Source organism: Eublepharis macularius, chromosome 10 (genome assembly GCF_028583425.1).
Source record: "Eublepharis macularius isolate TG4126 chromosome 10, MPM_Emac_v1.0, whole genome shotgun sequence".
Taxonomy (NCBI): Eukaryota; Metazoa; Chordata; class Lepidosauria; order Squamata; family Eublepharidae; genus Eublepharis; species Eublepharis macularius.
The window spans coordinates 70769021-70789381 of NC_072799.1; positions in this window are offsets into that span (position 1 = coordinate 70769021).

The following is a 20361-nucleotide window of genomic DNA, read 5'->3' on the forward strand; positions in this document are numbered from 1 at the left end:
GAGCATTGCTAGGCAATCACAACAGTATTGCCATCCTTCAAGCCTCCATTTCAAAAGGCAGGGTGAGGGGGCTGGACACTTTCTAGGGGCATTTTGGCCCTTAAGGGAGGACTTATCAGGGCCCAACTCAACAGCAACCCCAACTTCCAGAATGAGACAGTGAAAGCACGACTGGGGAGTTTTATGAGCTCCCTGCCATGTCCTTCATGGTTCCTTGGGAGCCAAGAGATCGGGCCCCCAAGCCCTCCCCCCAGAGAGGGGAGGCAGGCTGGAACAAGGTGGAAGAGCTTAGGTGAACTGGCGAACCTACAGAAGCCCAGATACCGGTTCTGAAGTAAGAACCAAAGAAGGAGCCAACATGGCTACTTAGCCGTGAAACCGGGACTCCAACAGGCTGAAAGAAACCACAGCAAATCAAGCAGATTCTTAACAAGACAACAAAACAACAAAAATAATTCTAAGAGAGCTTAAATGACCCCACAGCCTTCTATCAAGTAAGTGGACAGATTCATGGTTTTACGGGGGCACTCCAGCTTAATTGTGCACGGCTGCCTGAGCGAGCTGGGAGGGGCAGAGATGGGAGAGGAATTTTAAAGAGACTCTCTCAGCAACTGCTGGAGTGCTATAAATCTTTGAATATAATTAACCAAAACAAAGCTTTTTACCACTTTCTGAAATGGCTTCTTGGGAAGAAGAGATACTTGCTAGTTTGCAAGAAATGTCTAAAATAATGACTGAGTTACTAATTAAAGCAGATGGGATATTTGGAGTGGAAAAGGATAAAAGGATTACAAGAAATCACAATCCAGAACAAATTTCTGGAGGGACAGACTTAACTGAAAGAAAAATGGAGCCAAATGAGGGGGAAAACAGTCTGTGACACACTTTGCAAAATGGACAATCTTATCAGGACGTCCCCTTCAAGGCACAAAACTTTAGTAAAGAAAAGGCAGGGCCACAAAACAGACCTGCACAGAGAGAAGCAGGCATCCCGACACAGAAAGGGGAGAAAAGAATGCAGCGGATCTTAAAACAGAAAAACAAGCAGAGGAGTAACTACATCCATACTGATCCCCTTCAGAAATGGCTGGAAGACAAGGGAATCTACTTTTGGTGGCCCAGATGGATTAGGGATTGGATATACTATGTCTCACAAAGGAAGAAGAAAAAACAGATCTGCATGGAAAGAATCAAGCATGCCAATACTGAAAGGGGAAAGAGGGATTAAGGACTGGATTCGGTTTCATTTTCTCGGCCATGTCGGATGCTCCTCTCCGCAGGTCCGGGAGGAAGCGCCTGAGCACCCTGACCGGGCGGCTGATCTGCGAAGATTAGCCCCCAGGACTCCCAGTGAGGGAGGCAGGGTCCGGGATGCTGCGGGGAGAGCCCCCCGAAAATCAATGCGGGGGTAAATTGCCCGTTTGTCCCTATGGAGGCCGGCAGACGTGCGCGGCGCCTCGAGTGCTGCCGGGCCATGGAAAACGGCAAAGAGCAGAACTAGGCGGAAGCCTGTAAGTAAGCGAATCCCTTCTGTTATTACAAGCGCATGTGAAGGAGTGGTGGGATCTGAAGCTAAGAAGGCTAGTTCTTCCCCCTCGCTGAGTCTCAGAATCCAGCTGGCAGTCCCCCCCCCCTAAAATGGCAGCGAAAAAACAGAGTCCCGCTCTGGGCAAGTCAATTTCGGCTGCCCTGCAGGGGAAAGGAGAGTCGCTCGAGGAATTGGTGCGGAGGTCGGTTATCGAAGCCATAAAACCCTTTGTTGACAAGCTGAACGAAACAGATCAAAGGGTGGGCTTAATTGAGAGTGAAGTGAAAACCATTAAGGAAGTAGCGGGGGGGGGGGCAGAGAAGTCTGCTCGGGAAAGTGTGTCACTTGTGAAGGCTACGAATAAAGAGTTAAAGCTGGTGGAGAACCAGCTGATCGGGCTACAAGTGGAATGAACACAGACAATTTTGCGCCTCCAGAACGTGAAAGAGGAGGAAAATGAGGATTTATGGGGTCTGGTCTCGGAACTATTGGCGACACCCGCGAAGGCAACTAAAGAAGAGGTTAAAAGCGCCATTTTGGAGGTCCGCCGGGCTTCTTCAAAATATGCAACGAAGCGTCAGCTGTCTCGCGAGATCATCATCGATTTTTCATCTAAAAGGATCCGAGACACTATTCTATACAACTCATACAACGCGGATCTGGACTTTTTGGGTAACAAAGTCAAGATACTGAAAGACGTCCCATTTTTAGTTCGGAAAAGACGATTTAAGTATAAAAAGCTCGCAGCTCTTCTGAGGGAACGTGGAATAAAGTATAAATGGCTATTTCCGGAAGGTATCTGGTTCAGTTACAAAGATCAAGCTTACAAGATATTATCAGAAGATCAACTAAGGGATTTTGAGGACAAAAATCCGGAATTTCAGCAAGACACCAAGCAAGAAGAAAAGGAGAAGTCTGAGGGGGGGGGAGGAAACGAGCACTGCGGCTGCAGTTGCTCAGAGAGAATTGCGTCCGGGACCCAGGAGGGGGAGGAAAACTTAATTTGAATTTAAATTGTAATTTGCATTTTGTAAGGTCAACCACTCCATCAATATTATACAAAGCTTTAGTTTTTTTAATAATGGCAGTATGAAGGGAAAGCATTCTGTGTAGTGTAGTTGTTATATGTTGTTGTTGGTTTTTTTTTCTTTCCTTCCCTTGTTCCCCTTCCTTTCCTTTGTATTGTTAGTTAATGTAGTTAATAAAAAAAAATAGGACTGGATGTACCACTTTTCATGAAGAGAGAAAACGACGATCAGAAACTTAGGGCACATCAGGATTCATTAATGCAGACTTAACCTCTTACTTAAATAGCTTTTCCCTTCTTTCCTTATTTTCTCTTTTTTATATAACACTATATAGTCTATGTTAATGGGTCTTTGGAGTTTATTAATTGTACTTAGACTGTACTCCTTCTCAAAATATAAAATACTGGCTAAGTTAAATGACCACCTGCTCTTTTTAACCTTACAAGTATGAAAACCCAAGTCCAGATGGTCAAAATAAAATAGATGAAGGAGTTACTATTTTTAAAAGGTAAAATTGTGTGCAGACAAGTTTGGAAGGCATGGCCAGAACAGATACAAGAAAGAGAGGAAATTAATATAAAAATTGCTCTTATCTTTATGTTGATGTATATTACTGTCCTGCTGATATTGTATGTTTTGCTATATCCACCTCCCACTCCTAGAACAATTATGGATTTAAGATCCCTGATTAAAAGGTAAAAGAGGTGAAATGTGATCTATCTGTAATATGCACAAAAGAAAAAAAAATATTAGAAATATAAGGTACAGAGTAAGTGGATTAAAAAGTATAGAAATTAATAAAAGGGAATCTTGAAGGTATATGGGGCGCTAATTACATATATAATGGCTTTTTATATCTAGATGGGTGATTATGTGTCTTGTATATGAATCTCATAAATGCTTATGGCCTGTTGTAATCCCTCCCTATATATTATAAAAACCCAATAAATTTTTTTAAAAAACACAGCAACCCCCAGGTGACTTGCTGCCACCTGACTCTCATGACTCACCCAAGGAAGCCCAGCTGTTTACTACAATTCAACATCAGCCACCCCTTGAAAGTCTGTGTGGTGTAGTACTTAGAGTTTCAGATTAGAAGCTGGAAAACCCAGGCTCAAATCACCACTCTGCTGTTGAAGCTCACTGGGTGACCTTGGGCCAGTTGTACATTCTCAGCCTAACATACCTCATAGGATTGCTGTGAGAATAAAAGAGGAGAAAAGAACAATGTAAGCTACTTTGGGTCCCTGTTGTGGAGAATAATGGGATATAAATGAAATAATATAGCAGAAGATAGGAGGCAGGTAAAAGGAAGGTGCGTGTGAAGGAGAGAAGGAAGCAGGGAAAAGATAAGGATATGAGGGTTGCCAGGAGGAGGGAAAGAGGAAATAGTGTGAGGAAGGGGATAGAGGGGGAAATAATGTGCCACCCTGCTAAGACCTTGCAGGTTCTCCACCATGTACCATTGTTTTCCTGGGTAGAGGCTGCTAGGGGGAGGAAATGAGGGAAAGGTGAAGGTGGGGGAAAAGATTAAGGTATGTTGGCTGGTGGGTGGGAAGGAGAGAAGGAAGCAAGTAAAGGGGAGATGTTATAGGGTTGTTCAGGAAATGGAAAGAAGAAATAGTGGTGGAAGGGGGAAATGAGATGTTTCCTGCAAGTCCTTGAGGTCCTCTGCTTGTATACATTCTTCAGAAGTTGGTGCATGGATAAGGTTTCTTATATAAATATTTTAACATCCTTTAGTAATAATCATATTCATATATAATCATATATAATATTGTATATAATAATCGTATATAATCTTGTGATCTATTCTCATATGCTGATTTTATTTATTATTTACTATGCTCTTCAAGAGTTTTTTTGCTTTTCTTAGCTGCAATATGTTAGTGGGTTTCAGTAACTTTCTTGACTGCCTTCTCTCGCTGTAGAACCAAATGTCCCCCCAAATGCTACTCCTGAGGAGTCTCGTGTTCCTTAGAAGCAATATTGGGGGGGGGGGGTTCTTGAGCTGCAGCAGAAGGGCAGAACCAGGGAAATCAAGTTGTGGGGGAAGAAATCCTTCCAGCTGTGGACACATTCTGTTGGATCCAAGCCAATCTCATCTTTGTTTCCATTTCGTTCTGTCGTTATACAGGATCCATTTCCAGTGACAAAATATTATCATTCATCCTGTAGAACATGCACAATACTTTATTTTTGACTGAATTCTTGCTCTTGCGCCCCGTCTTCAGACTGCCACTGCAGTCAGTCAACAGGCTTAGATTGGAGTAACTTTGCGCAAGATTGTACTGTATGTTATATTTTTGCCCCATTCATAAAAACTATAGATCATAGTCTGTTTATCTCTCATGTCTACTATTACGGCTTCCCCTTCTCCTGTCTTCCATTGTCACACATTACTATTGATATTTTAATGAAAAAATACCTTTCCTTTCCCAATAATATTTGGAGGTGACTAAATATAGACATAGATATTTCAAAAGCTAAATTACAACCAGATTTATTTATAATGAATATATTCTATTAGATTAAGAACTTCGCATGGGAAAGTATTCTATTCATTAAAGAGTCAATTTTAAGTGATGACGTGAATTGCTTTCTGGAAGGGTGTACCCTTACAATTTCCTACTCGGACGTATATAGTAATGTTTGCAATATAAATTCAACCACAGATTCTGAAGACACAAATTACGCTTATACAAAATATTATGTCCGAAACTTCAAAGATGTAATTAAAATGGCTATTTTTCCTACTGTTGTCAGAAACATTTTAAGAATTAACAATTTGATTTTAAGAAGTCTCCACTGCTTTTCTGTTGTTCTGTTGTTCCAAATGCAGCTCACGAAGAGATGACTGTTTTCAGTTGGACAAGCCAACCATGACAGTTCTTCTACTAAGTTTGAAACTCACCATGCTGACTTGAATGAAAAAAGAAGGGAAAAAAAGCACTGTTGCTGCTGTGCTTGCTTGGTAGAATAGCCTTTTGATCAGCAGCTACTCCTATAGACTAGTACGTACTGAAACATTTCCACTGTGTTTTGTGTTCTGTAATGGTTACTAAAGGGCAAGTTTGCCCACCATAAACACAGTGTGTAGCTATCTATCACTGAGTGTAATGTTGTGACTGAGCACAGTGGGAACGGTGTGAATTTTCCCTGAGGCAAGAATAGGAAGCATTAAAGCCAGTAGATAACAAGAAACATCACCTCCAGTCTACCACTTTAATACTCTTTGTTAGACCCAATATTTTAAGAGAAGCATTTGACAGCAATAAAAGTTTTGTTACCTTTAACACTGGATGGACTGACGCAATTTTTATCCAGTGTGGCCTGGTTGCTCATACGCAGATCAACTTGGTATAATTAAAAGGCAAGAAAATGGCACAGAACTGATGCTCAATTGGGTTCCACCATCCTGGACACATCTGAGCTAACTAGCCATATATTATGGTTTGCTAGGTTTTTTGACTATCGCTGCCCCTCCCCCATTTTTGCAAAGGAGGAAAATTGTGAAATAGTAGATTAGATGTTATAAATAAGATATACTCATACCACACATTAATTTTTTTAGTTCATTTATCCTCCATCTTTCTCCCCAATCAGGACACAAAGCAGCTTACATCTTTCACCTCCCATCCATTTTGTTCCATAAGCTATCCTGTGAGGTAGATTAGGTTGAGAGTGTGTGACTGGCCCAACGTTACTCAGTGAGCTTCCAGGGGTCCATAAGTGGTTAGAGTTGCCACCCAACAGCTGGGAAGCAGTGGGAGAGGGAAGGGTGGGGATGGGGGAATTATATCATGTTGTAAGCACAATGCTGCTTTCTTGATCATTTTCCTCAACTGCCCCACTGAGTGGTGACGGGCAATGAAGATGGAGGCTGGGAGGTCTTCTGCTGAAGTGGGAGACCTGGACTGTCTATAAGCAAGCCACTGAGGAGGTAAATAGGCGCTCTGTCTAGACTGTATGGTCAGGACCTTGAGGTGAGGAGGAGGATCCAGTCGCTGCAACCCCCCTTCTCACTTCTATTTTAGGCCACCACCACCCTGTCATGTTGCTGGTTGCTTCACAGAAGAGAAACATGCATGTTTCCATGCAGTACTAGATGTTCCCCCCTTGAGGCAAATGGCATCCCTCTCAGCATGGCAAACCAGAGAAGTAGGGAAAGGGCGAGGAGAAAAGGCCTCTCTAGAAATCCAGATTCTCACCATAACTTTTGATTGACTAGAAAACATAACATGTGCTCTCTATCTGCAGAAGAGCACTTTCTATTATTCTAGGTCAAGCAAAGCTTTAAAGTAAGCAATTTTGAATTCTGGAGAGGCTACTGGCTACTTCTGAACCCCTAAAATGTAAGTTATTGGACCAGACCAATAGGAATCATGCTGTCTACTCCCTTGTCCACTCATGAGAATTAAATGAGGCAAATGGACTGTCTGGCCATTGAGGCCCCCAGAGCATCCCAGCCTCTGGGAATTTTATACCCCTCGTACCTGCATCTTGTCAACCCTGCCAGTAAGTGATTTTCAGCTTTAAAAACCAGTTGTGAATCCACAAATGCCTGGTTTCTCCGTGTGTCTTCTGCAGATTAAGTCCCATATTTGTCTATGGTCTCTTCATTTAATTACCAAAAATATGTATATACCTATATTATCCCAAGTATGTCAGGACCCAAGACAGTCTCTGAGTTTGAGTCTGCCAAGTCTACCTGAGTCAATCTGGGTGGTGGTTGACTAGTTAGAGAGTCCATTGTATTTTGAAGCCTTTATTGTGTTTCTATTTCAATGTTTAGCTCAACTGTAAAATAGGATAATATTGCTTAGATGCATCAGTTAGATATTATGCAAAATCTCAAGAGCAATATCATGAATATTATGACCTTGAAAGAGAGATGTGTGAATAATCTTAATATTAAAATCACAAGGCTAACAGTTATAAACAACAAGTAATATTAAATCAAATAGTTCATAGGATGATGATCAAATAAGAAAAAGGAAAGCATTTATTAAAAATGTAGCTGCCTCCAAAGACCAAATGACTAATTGTTCTATTCAGTCTCCCAGAATACTTGATGCATGTAATGTTCTAATTTTATGATGCATGTTCCTCCAAAATACTTAACATTGTTGTCTCTCTTGTTGACGCACAGCCAGGCCTCCTCCTCCACAGATGCAATGACACTTCTCTGCGAACCCACTGAGGCATAATCAGTTGTCAAATTCATAACTCGGTTTTTATGCATCTGAGAGTTTCCTTGGACTGGCCAGGATGTTGTAGTGTGATGTTAACTTTGCTTCAGCAGTCACTGGCTTACATCCACTTCTTTGCAAAGCAATGCACATAAAGTGAATATGTCAGTAAGCCACTTGTTATATCTACTCGGTTTAGTCAAGAAGTTGTGAAAACATCTTTATTTATAGACTAGCCTTTTCAAAACTAGGCTAAGTAGCTAGTCGTGGCGACGATTTTTTAAAAATCCAGTTTGAAGATGATTACCAAGAGCATGCATTATTCTAGCTGAAGTAGGAAGGTGCTTTAACATGTCACTCAGATACCTTTGGTCAGTTCGCTGTCGGCTTTCCAAACCAACTATGTTCTCTTGTGAACTTTCTAAAGAACATCTCGGGATTTTGAAGGCAACCATTAAAATAAGGATTTTTGCTATCACAAATATGTGAAACCATAAATATCTCCTTACTAAAGAGAAAGTGGGAGGCAGAAGATGGACGTGGTTAGGCTAATCTTGGAAGCTGTTAATTTCAAGATCTGCGTAAAGGTGAATAAGTCTTTCCAAAGTTTTCTCATGACGTGAAATGTTTGGCAAAAATACAGCAATGTGGATTCCCAAAGTGCTTCAGCAGGGTTGTCAATTTTCTTTTGATTTTAGACATAGGTTTTTTAGGCACTAGTTTGTGAAGGAAATCTTGGCTTCAGGGGCTAAAAAAAATATATTCAAAATCAGAAACTTTGTAATTGGAATAATATGTTCCTACCTTAAAAATCTGAATTAACCATACAAGAAAGTAAAGGTCAGTTCACATGGTCTTTTGTGTACCCCACTATATGACTAAAGTTGTTGTTTCAGGTTCACAACTTGCCATGGATCATGAACCAAACCAACAGGTGATCAAACATCTCCAGTTCTTAAAAGTCTTCAAGACTTTTTTTTTATTTTGAAATGTCTTGTACTAGATCAAATGAATTACATGGTACTTTCCATAGTCCTAAGTTTTGTTTTTGATGCTGCTCACTATATTGCTTTGCGATGCAATGCATCTCATCTTTTGACTCCCCTAGGAATTATGTTCTATAACATTTTTAAGAAATAACCAGCAACCTGTAAAAAAAGTTAACCTTGATGCATTCCGTGGTCTAGATCGTTTCAGCTCTTTGGGTCATATTGAGGGGACACTATTCAAGACTAACAAGTTCTGTGCGCTATTTTCCAAAGGCTCATAGGAGAAGACTATGGCTGAGCTGTCTCCAGGAACATGCCTTACTAATCCATGACAAAATTCTCTCACCAGTCCGAACTGCAGGGACATATCCAGCAACCATGAGGAATGTACTGCTCTGCTAGGGTATACCAGTGGGTGTGAAGCCTTGAATGCTGAAAAACCCTGACAGTTGCTCCAAAAAGGGTCCTCCATCAGGAAGAATGATTTTATTTGGAGACAGTCTTCCTTTTACAAATGATGAGCTGGAGATATGCTAAGCATAAATTCAGAGAACTCTTTAGCATGGTAACGATGATCTGCTACGCAAACAATAGCAGACACTCTCTGTGGGGCCATGGTCAATCATTGTCTGCACTGAGGATGCCCACTACAGATGATAGTAATTGTGTGGCTTCAATTATTAAAAGGTTTTCAAACTTTGTATACCAAGTCTCCACCAATGACTTTGAAATTAATTTGGTGGATACTAGGGGTGTGCGTTTTGGTTTCCCGGTTCGGAAAAAAAACCCAAACCAGGCCCAATTTGTAAAGATTCATTATTTTCAAATCAGGGCCAGTATGATGGCCCTGATTAAGAAACACCGAATCAAAGCTTCCTGAAGCAATTCGGATTGCTTCAGGAAGCTTCAGGGCCTTAAAGGGTGCAGCTTGCCGCTTCAGGTTTGGGGTTATTCCGGATCGTTTTCCCGCTTTGGGTAAATCCGAAGTGGGAAAACCAAATCTTTTTCCTGCTGCACCCCCCTAGTGGGTACACATGCAGTTAATCACTGCCTTTTTATGGGAGGGGAAATAGAATTTTGAGAGACCATGAACTGTTGACCGGCATTGTAGCACAAGAGTGCATGTGCAAAAGAAAAAAAAGTAAAAAGAGGAATGAAAAAAGGCGCTTTTCATCAATCGTGATGAAACCGCCAGAAATCCTCTTCTAAAAAATGCTTGTACAGGTGCATTTGGATATTTCCGTGCAAACTAAAAACTACAAAAAAGTGCCTGTCAGTGCTACATGCAGAAGATGAGTTGTCATTGCAACTTTGCAAAACACAGCTCGAAAGCGAGGAAAGGGCAGGAACAACAGGTAGTGCCGAAGTGGCTGTATATTGGTTGAAAAGTAGCAGATAAATATATATATCTGAAAAATGAGGATGGTGATAATATATTTGGTACTATGACTTGAGATTATAATAAAATGATTGGTGTGTGAAATCTGTTGTTTGTCTCAAATCTACTCAGTAACTCGATAAAATCCATTGCTGGTTTTGGCAGGGGTGTCAGATCACACTGTATTGCTTGGTTTTGAGGATTATAAAATATCAAATCAATTAACAGATTTATCCAATTTATCTAGAAATTTACAGTCCTGTTGGGAACTTCAAACCATTTCATGAGGAAATATTTAATCACCATCTGCTGGTGTTTTCAAAATAAACCTCAGCTTGGATGGAAAACAAGTTAGCAGCATGCCATTGTCTATAGAGCCTGTTAGAAGCCACTAAAAACTGTTATCCATAAGTTAATAGTAGGAAGTGACCATTAACATTTTTGAGTCACCTCTGGGACTACATGGTATAATATAAAATTGAAACATAATAATTAATATTCACTTGAAGTTTCAAAAATGTCACTAATTGTCTCTTTGCACATTACTCTACAATGGTGAAAACTGATACATGACAAACCACTGTAAGATGCATAAGCTACTGTTAACACATCTGGCACATATGTCCCTCCAATAGGGGTATGTTTAATCTCCCCTTTCGTTGTTACAAATATTCATGGCGCAGGAGCCTTTTTGGGGATTGAAACAGACAGCTACAAATTCATTGCCTTTTCTCCCAATTTTAGTAACAATTTGGTTGACAGAGAGTTAATGGTAAAGCGTAGACTGCTCATAATCTTCTGCCACAAATGCATGTGGAATAATCAAGATGGGTAGCTGTGTTAGTCTGTCTGTAGCTGTAGAAAAGAGCAAGAGTCCAGTAGCTCCTATGAAACTAATAAAAATGGTGGTAGGGTATGAGCTTTCATGAGTCACAGCTCACTTCTTCCATGAGCTGTGATTCACGAAAGCTCATGCCCTACCACATTTTTTTTAGTCTTATAGGTGCTACTGACCTCTTGCTCTTTTCTACTGTGGAGTAATGGTTAGCATTCAGGGCTAGGTCCCAGGAGACCCAAATCAAACTCATACTCAAGGTCTAACTACACAATAGGCTTTTCCTTGTTATGGTCTGATAAATCCATGCTTCCCAGTTGTGCATAGGCCCAATTTAGATCAGGACAACGGCTCACAAGGACAAGAGACTTAAGCTTTCTTCCATGTCTTTTTTTGGACAGGAAACAGCCCTGGGAAACGAATTGCCCCCTTGAAGAAATATAGCATGCACTGATGAGCTGCATTTTATGTTTAACCAGTGAGCAATAGTGGCTCCCAAGGCAGTTTCAGATCAGGAAAACTGTGTAGGGAGGATAGTTTAAGCTCTTCTCCCTGTGCACTATGGATCTCCCAAACCACATCTGTTGACTCAATGATATATGTAGGGGAAAGGTAGTATTGTTAGCGACTCGATCATAAAGCGCAGCTGGTGGTTTGGAGCCAGTCACAGAGCTAAACTACAAGAGACGAATTACATGAGGACGTGCACATGAAAGGAGTCACAATGTTAGCCAGGAAGCTGAGTTTTAAAAGAAATCAGAAGGCTTTGTCAATTTCCCCTCTCTACAGAGCCAGGGAGATCCCTGCTCAGAGGGTTTGTTTATTTCCTCTTCACCTCCCAAAGGCTCTGTCAGTTTCACCTACCCTTCTAGGAGCCAATCTCTTTTAAAACTCAGCTTCCCGGCTACCATAGCGACTCCCTTCATGTGCACATCATTGTGTAATTCGTCTCTTGTAGCTTAGCTCAGTCTCCCATCTCTCATCCTAAATTAGTTCACAGAGTCATTATGAAAACAAAAAACAGAGATACGAAGAATGTATGTTGGCCTAATCTCCCTAGATGAAGGGTAAGATAAAATGGATGGCGTTTTTTACCTGGCATTGGACAAATCCAAGTCCTTCAGTTCAGATGACTGGGAAGAGGTAATATTGGTTAAACATGGGATAGAAAAAATGTTGGTTGGGGCATTGAACAGAGCTGGGATGGAACTTGAAGCATCAGGTGTCATTAATGTTTATCACCAATTGTTTAATAAAAACAGCAGCTTTAGGGGGATGGATTTTTATCTTCATTGTTTTCTTCTTTGCCCTTGTTGCAAAGTGGCTGTATTATAAAATGCCAGAATAGTTCCCAACAAAAGGGATTTTGAAAATGAAGGCTGTTTGATGAAGTCCTAAAAGAGTATGAGGATTCAGAGGTTGGCATAAATTTAGCAAGCTTAGACTCTAAATATAGCAATATCCATGCTCTAAAAGTTAAAAATATTTAAAGGTGGCTTTTGCTTCTGCGCTAAGCTTATGATAATGTGAGCAACTATGCTAAATTAAGTTTTGGTATTTGAAATGAATAAGTGCTCCAGTGATATTAACAACAGGAGTGATTGTTCTGGTCATTTTCACTGTTAGAATGTTGAACAGAACAGACATTTTCAAAAGGCTACAGCACTAACGCAAATGTGCATAAAGCATTAAATCCTTCTAACATCTTTTTATGACATTGTATTTTCAGAACTTATTTGAGCTTAATCACTGTACTCTCTTGGCAGGCAGCCTAGAATATCAGTTTTCTAAAACTGCTATTCTGATCACTGCCAAATGTATGTCCAAGAGGTTTGCTGTGTCTCTCATCATTCATAAATAAATAGTTTGATTGATCACTGTACATAGTGTTTACTTTAGGAATTGTATAGGTAACTGAGATATATGGCATGCATTTGTACTGCCTTGGGCTAAATTACAAGTGCCACCATGCAAATGGGTAAAATCAACAACTGTCTGCCCACACACATTGTCTTATGCAATGGCCTATCTGAGGAGATTAGGAGCCCCCCATCATTCCCCTGGCTTACTGCAAATTATGCAAAATTGAATTATTCAGGAAGGCTTTCTTACACAAGGTAGAAGACCTGTACTGTAAAGAAATGGTATAGGTAGATGTTGGATAAAGGGACAGGGATTGTGGACTATACTGCTAAGGACATACTGTACATACAGAGTAGTTGTACATCATTTAATATGCCTTGTTAAATTGTTTACACTTTGTTTCAGCATTGTTTTTCAGTTCAATACCAGATTCCGCTTTTATTCAAATGTCTGCAATCCACATTCTATTGCATTGTTTTTTAATGTTTTGATATACCATGTGCAATCCACCTTGAGTCTCAGTGAGAAAGGAGGATTATAGATAATGTGAATAAATAAATATATGTAACGGTTTGGCAATCTTGTTGGCCCCACAGCTACAAAATGTAAGATCTATCTGTCAAGATAGTCTAGATCCTATTGTCCCCCCAATTTCTCCACTCATGCTCCCCTCTGAGACATAGTTTTCTCTACTTCCTCCCCAGTCAATACTTCCTCCCCACCCCCTCTACCTGGAAAGCTGCTTTTTCTTCCCTCCTCTAGGCCACTGTTCTCTCTCACCCTTCCCAGGGCTCTGCTTTCTGCCCTCTCCTCCCACCACAATTTCTCTCTACCTTCTTTCCCAAAGCCATTCTCTCTCTCATTCTTTCCTCAGGTCATCATTTTCTTTCCCCTCTTTCATTCCCTTGATTAGCCACCTTCTTTGTCTTCCAACTGCCACTACGACCACTTTCTTGGCTTTACTGCTTTTTCTTTCTCACCTACTATCTATCATCCAAGCCTCTAGTCAACCTAGATGTACCCTGGTCAAGCCTCCTGAATTCTCCCATCCTATATATGTGGTTATAGTGTTGATGGGCAATTTCTGAATGAAATCTTGCGACATATTTTTTTTTTCCAGATTTGTATTCCGCCCTCCCCGTGAGCGGGCTCAGGGTGGATAACAACATATTAAAAATACAATTAAAAATTCATGTACATTAAAAACAAAACATTTAAAACAGGATGGTGGACAGCCTTCACAGGGAGGGTTAAGATTTATACACCCCTTTCCCCCCTACCCTACATACCCTAGTGATATCTTTTTGGGTTTTTTACCCTTCTAAGTTCAGCAGTTTAGGCAGGGAATTTCAAAAATTCCCTCACTTTTTTAATACAATAATCTCCTCACTCTGTACATGGCCCCATTGTATGGATTGTTTGATCTGTACATTCGTTCCATGATCATAATTAGCTATAAAGACAATAGATCAGAAGGTAAAGCCACGTAACCAAATGAAAACAGAACTCTTACAACAAAAACGTTTGTTCCAATGGGATAGAACAAACATCTATGATAGTTCCAATAGGGTTCATGATAGGTCCAATATAGTAGAGATGCTTTTAAAGGAGAAAACCAAACCCATGACAAGCTCTTCAATTGCACAGCTGTTCCCAGTGTTCCGTGCAACCTTAAAATTAACTAGGGGAATGTTTGTTTGGTTCTCATACACTGATGTTTTTTGAAAGTGACTAAAAATAAATTTGATTTTAAGGGGTGATTGGAGCATTCGTGATTTGAAAGCTGTGTTTAAAATAGAACTGAGGAGGCTATATGAAAGCGAGGGCTTGATGAAACATATGTGTTTCCTGTTTGTTCATTTGGGTGTATGGCAGAAATAAAAAAAGGAATGCAATATTCAATCACTCACTGGTAGGAGAGGCAGAAAAATAGGTGCATCAGCATCATTGTACTTTAGATCCAAGCTAGATGTGAAGCGCCCACAAGTCTGACTGCTGGGGGTGAGGGTGGCTGTTTCAGCACTTGGAAAGGCCGGGGGGAACAAGAGGGTCTCAGCCTGCCATACTGTGGGACCGATCAGGATCAGACCCTTGCAGCATTTTTAAATGGTGGCAACATCTATGGGTCTGACACATGGATTCTGTCACTTCAAGTTTGGCCCTCAGTCAGTGACGTCTGGTGCTAAAACAGAGCAAAGAAAGAGGAGCCAAGAAGCTGGCTTGAAGCTCTCTGCACAAAAGATAGGCCGGGAACATGGGGCATTCACTCCTGCAAGGAAGAAGTTGAGCAGAAACAGGTCTTTTAATTTTCCTTATTGAGCCATCGAATATGAGGTCAAGGGATAACTAGGGGGATTCAAGATTGCACTGTGCTGACTGAGGTGAACTGGGAGAAAAGCTTCCCATAGCAGAAAAAGAGAGTGAACTGGGCCAGTAATGAAGTCACTTCAGGATTAAATAACAACAACAACATTCAATTCATATACCACCCTTCAGGATAACTTAAAGCCCACTCAGTGGTTTACAAAGTATGTTGTTATTATCCCCATGACAACAATCACCCTGTGATTCGGTTTCATTTTCCCGGCCATGTCGGATGCTCCTCTCCGCAGGTCCGGGAGGAAGCGCCCGAGCAGCCTGACCGGGTGGTTGACCTGCGAGGGTTAACCCCCAGGACTCCCAGTGAGGGGGTCAGGGTCCGGAGCGCTGCGGGAAGAGCCCCCTGAAGTCGATGCAGGGGGTAAATTGCCCGTTTGCTCCAACGGAGGCCGGCAGACTTGCGCAGCACATCGTGTGCTGCCGGGCCATGGAGAACGGCAACAAGCAGATTTAAGGTGAAAACCTTTAAGTAAGCGAATCCCTTCTGTTCTTCCAAGCGTATGCGAAGGATTGGTGGGAGTTGAAGCTAAGAAGGTTCGGATATCTTCCCCTTCATTGAGTTTTGAAACTTAGTTGGCAGACTCCCCCCCCCCCCGCAAGATGGCGACGAAAAAGCAGAGCCCGGCCGTGGGCAAATCTGTTTTGGCTGCATTGCAGGGGAAAGGAGAGTCTCTTGAAGAGGTGGTTAAACAGTCGGTCGTTGAAGCTATGAAGCCCTTTGTTGATAAGCTAAATGAAATCGATCAAAGGGTTGGCTCAGTTGAAAATGAAGTGAAAACCATTAAAGACGTAGCGTCTGGGGCAGAGCAGTCTGCTCGAGAAAACGCAGCACTCATGAAGATAACAAACAAAGAAGTAAAGCTTTTGGAGAATCAATTGATAGGGCTACAGGTGGAGCGTGCTCAGACGGTATTGCGTCTTCAGAATTTGAAGGAGGAGGAAAGTGAAAATTTAAAGGACTTGGTGTTGGAACTTTTGGCGTCATCCGCAAAGGCAACTAAAGAAGAGTTAAAAAGCGATATTCTGGAAGTCCGTCGGACATCTTCAAAATATGCAACGAAGCGTCAGCTGCCTCGCGGAATTATTATTGACTTTTCATCTAAGAAGACTCAGGACACCATCTTATATAATTCGTATAATGTGGACTTGGACTTTCTGGGTAATAAGGTTAAGATATTGAAGGACGTTCCATTTTTAGCTCGGAAAAGAAGATTCAAATATAAAAGGCTTGCAACTCTTCTGAGGAAGCGTGAAATAAAATACAAATGGTTATTTCCGGAAGGCATCTGGTTCAGTTATAAAGATCAAGCCTACAAAATAATATCGGAAGCACAGCTGAGGGACTTTGTGTTTAATCATCAAGAGTTCCAGCAAGGAGAAGATCCAGAATCTGAAGGAGGGAGTGGGGAGGATGGAGTGAGCACAGCTACTGTAGCTGTTCAGAGAGAGCTGCGACCGAGACGCAGGGGGGGAGGGGGAGAAGACCTGATCCTGACTGTAGTTCGTATTTTATGAGATCTACCAATCTAATAGCATATTAGAAAGTTTAACTTTAAATAACTGTATCATGAAGGGAATGCAAAACTTGTAGTTGTAGTGTGTTTTTTTTATATGTTGTTTCTTCCCTCTCCCCCTGTTCCTCTTTTTCCCTTTTTGTAGTTTTTGAGTTTAGTAAATAAAAAAAAATATATTTTTTTTAAAAAAATCACCCTGTGAGGTGGGTGGGGCTGAGAGAGCTCTGAGAGAGCTGTGACTGATCCAAGATCACCCATCTGGCTTCAAGCAGAGGAGTGGGGAATCAAACCCAGTTCTCCACATTAGAGACCTGCCGCTCTTAAGACCAAATTGCTCTTAACCCTCCACTCTTAACTACTACACCAAACCAAATAGCAGTGGAATCCTAAGCGGAGTCATATCCTTCTAAGTCCATTGAAGTCAGTAGGCTTAGAAGTGGTTTAGGATGCATGGTAGGCTTTTGTTGTAGATAAAGGTAATCCAGTATCTACTGTCTTCCAAAAGACTGTTGACAAGGTACCTCACCAAAGGTTCCTGAGTATGCTCAATGCAGTGGAGAAAGTGAATAGAGGGAGATTTTTCTCCCTTTCCCAATGAAGTTGATGGGCAGTAGGTACAGGACAGACAAACGGAAACACTTCTTTACTCAACAAGTAATTAAATTATAGAATTCACTGCCATGGACATAGTGATGACCACAGATGGCTTTAAAAGGAGACTAGAGAGATTCATATGCCCTACTTGTTGGCCTTACAGGGCGGCCAACTCCTGCTGTGGAAAGCAGGATCTTTCTTTCTTTATTATTATTACAGCACTTAGCCAGTACGTTAACCATAAAATTTAAGTGCACATTTTACAACCATTTGAAACATGAAGCATATAAGTATATACAATTTAAAAACATAATTTCCTAATATCTATCAAAATTTGTAAAAACCAGGAAATGGAAAGCAGGATGCTTGACTATATGAACCACTGGTCTGATCCAGCAGCTCTTTTTATGTTCTTAATAGGCTTTGTCCTCTGAGGATCCCCTACTCAACATCTTGACAATCACTAACAATGCAAACTTTGTAAGCATCCCAACTCGCTTGCCCCAGCCACTGCCATCTCCCAACAGCACCTGCCATTAGGAACATCTTCATCCTTTCACCTTTTGCTTGGTGATTGACAGTGGTCCAGCAGAGCACCCTCCATGTTTCTCCTGCACTTTTTGCTACTGGCACATAGGAATCTGTGACAGAACAGGCTTTTAAATGAAAAGGGATTTTAAATGAAAGTGTCTAAAAAGGGAGGGTTGGCTCTGTGGAGGACCCTGGGTCTGGTGTAAAGGGGAAAGAGTTCTGTATGGAATTCAGAACTAAGCTGTTGTCCGGCAACCAGGCCGGACTTGGGAACCCTCCCAGAGCCACACCCAGAACCAAGACTGGCAGCCCCACCATCCAGCCTTGCCCCCCTTGGCACTCACCCGACAAGGAGGAAACAAGCAGCAGCAAAGAGGAGACAGGCAGCAAACAGGCTAGAGGAGATGGAAAAGGGCCAGGAGAGGCTAGGGGCAAAACAGGCACAGCTGTGGCTACCTAAGGCAGCCAGGGCAGCAGCTAAGCTGTTGGGGGTGGGGCTAGGAGGTGGTGCCTGGGAATGGTGAGGGGATAAAAGGGAGGTCCACCCACAAGTGGAGGGAGGAGGAAGCAGGGAGGAGTGTGTGTGTGTGTGTGTGTGTGTGTGTGTGTGTGTGTGTGTGTGTGTGTGTGTGTGTGTGTGTGTGTGTGTGTGTGTGTGTGTGTGTGTGTGTGTGTGTGTGTGTGTGTTTGTTTGTTTGTTTGTTTGTTTGTTTGTTTGTTTGTTTGTTTGTTTGTTTGTTTGTTTGTTTGTTTGTTTGTTTGGAGTGGAGGTCAATCTACTCAAGGTTGTAAAGGGGCCCCTGGGTAGTACCCAGGGCCCAATCACCCTGCTTCTGAAACCTTCAGGAGACAATATCCCTGCAGCTAAGAGGGGCTAGTGGGCCAACAGTGGCAGAGTAGACCCAAAGGCCAAGAAGTAGAAGTCAGGCAGGTGGCGAGTGAGCACCACCACGGCAGAAAGAGACACGTGAGGGCCGGGGCACACCTGAGCCTAACAGCTGTAAAGTGAAATCTATGAAGGAACCTTGTTAAAGTAATCTAAATCTGAAACTACCAACTTCTCACTTTTAAGTTGTGTTAACTACAGAAACTAATCTTTTAAGAAAATTATTTTGCCTGGTGCTTTCGAAGTATTCTATTCTATAATTAAAATTTACCTCTGCTTTTCTTGCCCTGCCTACCTACATACCTACCCTGTCTGTTTAATAAACCTACTGTTTCCTTTTGAACTTTACTCAACCTCTAGTGCCATTACATTTAAAGAAGAGGTGGACTCTTGCTTCTTTCTTACCAAATATTTGGGCTGAGATATAAGCCAAAAATATATATGTTTTAAAGTTTGGGACAAAAAGACCTTTACATTATACCCAGAGAAACACTACCAGAGGTTGCCCATCCACAGCAATCAACCTTGCTCATTGTGGAGGGAAAATCTGTCTCAGAATGGGGGAGTGAGTGGGGCTTCATCATAGCAGCCTAATCCTGTCATCTAGGACTGCAACCCCTAACAAGGACTTCTGCTAAATTTCTAACAGTGCAAGCCTTTGCAGAGTCCTTCCAGTCTAAGCCCATTGATTTAAACGGAACTGTAAGTTACCACTAGACATGGGCATGAACCCAAAAAAATTACAGAACCAGAGGATCGTGGTTCGGTGCAGACCACTATCCCGAATTCCCGAACAGCAACAAACATGTCCCGTTCCTGAACCCAGATCGTGGATCATGGATCGTGAAACCCAGCCTGGGAGCCCATGGCTATTTATAAGCATGGGTCCCATTCAGCAACACAGGAGGTCTGTGTTTGGCCATCAGAGCTGCCTATCAGGGTTTGCAGGGATGAGATTGGAGTGCCCATGGCTACAGAACACCCCCTTCCCTCTCCCTCCCCTGGGTGTCTTTTCCCAACTGGTGACTGCTTTGCTGCTCCGTGGTTGGAAGGAAGCCCTGCTGATCAAGGAAAGCTGGGCCTCCATTTGGGTTTCCAGGGTGACAGAAAGAGGGCAAACAGAGCTCAGGCATTCCCCTGGCCCTGTTGCCAGGGGAATAGATTGCTGGCGCCTGAGTGTCTGGATCCCTGGATCGAGCCCGAATGCCCCGATCCAGGCCTCTCCCGACCGCTGGATCGTTGGCCGTGGACGATCATGATCCACTGGGTCACGATCGCACAATTGCCATTTTCATGGGTTTTTTACGTTCGTAATGCGGATCGTGCCCATCTCTAGTTACTGCTATGGAATTGGTGGTTTATGAGTAGTAGTATGTGGAAGCGACTTAAAGAAGGAATTTTGTATTGTATAATCTTATTAAAGCCAAACATTGAGTGGCATTCTATAGATTTAATTCAATTCACTGGCAGATGTATTTATTATAAACAGATAGGGATAGTGCAATATTAAAACTTTAAATTATAAAATTCTTCCTTTGCACTTGTTCCATAGTTGGATGCAAACCATGTATATGTTTTCATGCTGTAATTTTTTCATACAGGCAACAGTTCTTTATAGGCTACATAGCAGGTTGCAAAAATGAT